A 3,083-nucleotide genomic window follows, 5' to 3' on the forward strand; every position below is an offset into this window, starting at 1 on the left:
TAAGGAGCAGTGTGTAGGATTGTGGCATATAGCCGTGACTGTTCGCGTCTGTATTTGACAACCTGAGAATGAGAACGGGCTGTGAAGTGTGTAGAAGAAACTACGGTGACCGCACAACTCCCAATTAACAACCAGTATTTTATATATTATTTTATTATAATATATTTGGTTTGTCTGTTCTGGGCTACTGTAGAAACATTGTGGAAGGTGACCCACAGCGTCTATAGATAGAAACGACTCATTATAAGGTATATATTCAGGTGATTATACACTAATGGAAACATATCTATTATCTATGTGGTCAACTGGTGGCTGAAGAAGTGGATAAACTCTTAATTTATTGCCCCAATTTTATGTTAAATTGGTCCAGCAAAGGATAAACACTGTTATAAATAAGGACATGTTATACTAATCTGCATATTTAGCCATTTAGTATTTGTGCATTGTCACTTGACTTCAGAGAGAAATTAACATGAGCAACAAAAGAGGTGCAGATTTTTTAATCAATACTGGGCCACAGACGGGCCAGACTACATAATTACATAGTTATGCATTTTGAGTTCCTTACTACATCTACTCATGGAAAATTGCACAACTTTGTCTTGCCTTCACCATCCTAAGAAATACAAATTCATCTTGCAGAACACTACTGAATGAAGCACATCAGAGGGGATTTAGAAGTGGGTATACACATTGCTGACTGCTCTACACCACTGATTTCTGTCAATAGATCCTCCTAAATGTTACACACTGTACCTTTAACTGTTGAACAGCAGGTCATTGTTAAAACTGTCTCCTATGGTATTTATGGCCCTAATCAAATATATTATTTAATATATATTTTAAGTATATCTAAGGTCTTTTTAATCAAATGTACTGTAATCTGCACAATGTGTTTGTCTGAGTAAGACTCCAGATTACAGGTAACATTTTTAAAATCAGATTACAGCTGCTTTTCCTTTTTTATGCCCTCTTCCACTCTCCAGATGTGGTCTCCAAACAAACGCTGCCTTTAGATCCGTCAGTGTGATCACTGAGGGAATTTCATTAGAGTGAGACCTCCATGACTGAGACTGATAACAGCAGAGCAGGGCAGGAGGGAGGAAGGGAGGGAGGAGAACAGCGTGCACTGTGTTTGACCAAAGACAGCCCCTCAGTTGTTATCGGTGCTGGGTGGTGAGGAGGAGAGAGGACGGAGAGGAGGGGAGGAGATAAAAATGAAGATGAGGGGACAGGAGAGAAGATGGAAGGAGGCTGGTGAGGTCAGATGAGAAAAATGGAGAAGGGAAGGGAGATAGAGAGAGGGCAACAAAGTGAGGAGAGAAGGTGAGGTGAGGAAACGAGAGGGAGATAATGGAGGGTGGTGGAGGATGAAGGCCAGGGGGAGAGAAGAGGGGATAAGAAAGGAAATCAAATGAAAGGAAAGAGTAGGGAAGAAAACCAAAGAGAGGAGGGCAGAGGAAGGATGCAGGAATGGAATAGAGAACAAGGGAGAAGGACAAAGGGGAGGAGAAAAGAGAGATAAGAAAATGGAAGAGGGGAAAAGGGAAAGGGCAGGAGAGGAAAAGACATGAGAGGATGGGGGAGGAGGTGGAGAGAAAGGCTATGAAAAGAAGGGGAAGGAGAGGAGAAAGAAAAGTAGAGGGAGCAGAGTGGGTGAAGAGTAGGAGAGGAGAATAAAGGAAAAGAAAGCGGATATGAAGAAACAGGGAGAAAAAGAGAAAGAGAGGAGATGAAAATGAGAAAAGAAGATAGCAGGGGTGAGGTGAGGAGATCGGAGGAAAGGAAAGGACAGGGGAGGAGAGGAAGAGAATAAAAGGGGAGGAGGAAGACAAGGAAAGAAAAGGGGAGAGCAACATTTAAGAAAGGATAGTAAGGTAGGAGATATAAAGGAGAGAAGGAAGGAAAGATGAGGAAGTAGGAAACAGGGCAGGTGGGAAAGGAAAGGAGAAAAGACCAGAGTGGTAAAAGAGACAAAATTGGAGAGAGGGGGAGACAGTGCCGTAGGAGAGGGTGAGCGGGCCGGGACTCCCCACTGAGGAGTGATGCGATGGTAATCTCTCAGCTGGAACATCTGGTCCAGCCCTGAACAATGGCTCCTGCAGGCAGATCGCAGCGATCCGGGCCGGCTCTCTCAGTCCTGCGGAGATGGCCCGATAACCCACCTCCACAGGTCTGACTCCGCAGGTCAGCGCCATGCCGATCAACAAAGACGTACCTTGTCTGCAGACACACCGGGTCACAGTTAATAAACCTGCTCCTATGTGGTCTGATGGGAAAAGGAGGAAGCTGGTCAGATAGGAGCTCCTGTGTTCAAGGTGATGAGTGAAACCCCCCCCAAACATTCCTCAGAGATCCTCCTCTCCTTAATGTGACATTCACTCTGAAGATGAGCTGTTAATCGAGTGTTATTTTACTTTTGTGTCATAGTCCAAGTGCTGCCCTACAAATCAGTTTAATAGCCTGTGTGTGTCTGTGTGTGTGTGTGTAGTAACTGCAGATGCACAGTTGTAAGATGAGTTATGCCTTCTCTCTTCTTTAGGTTTAAGATGCCTTGGAGATCAGATCAAGGACATGAAATGTCTCATGCAAACCCACTGGAGGACACTGTGATCATGAAGTCCTTAAGACTGAAGAAATTCCAGATGGTGCTCAAGTGAAGGACGACATCACAGGAGACTATATGGCTCATGAATGTCAGCAACTCTGATTAAAAGCCATTCCGCCTGGGAGGAAAAAAAATTGCTGGCTTTGCCTTTCATGCTCATTTATCATATGGGATTGTTTGTATACAGTTGTTTTATTCTCCCCAAGTGAGTGAATGAGTGAGTGTGTGTGTGAGTGAAAGAGAGAGAGAGATGAGATGAATGTAATTAAAGTTTTTTAATTAGACGCTGTTCTTTTCTGGGAAGCCTGTGGCAGCGCTGGGTGGAGCCAGAGTGGAGACAGGAGGTTTGTGGTCTGGCCGAGGGAACCACGCCGGCCGGGGTAATGGAAACCGGGTGTTCACTGTACACATATACACATATACATGCAAACACACACTCAGTGTACACATGCACTCGCGCCCACACACACACACA

The sequence above is a fragment of the Morone saxatilis genome, unplaced genomic scaffold (genome assembly GCF_004916995.1).
Source record: "Morone saxatilis isolate NCDOM2014 unplaced genomic scaffold, NCSU_SB_2.0 Contig23, whole genome shotgun sequence".
Lineage (NCBI taxonomy): Eukaryota > Metazoa > Chordata > Actinopteri > Moronidae > Morone > Morone saxatilis.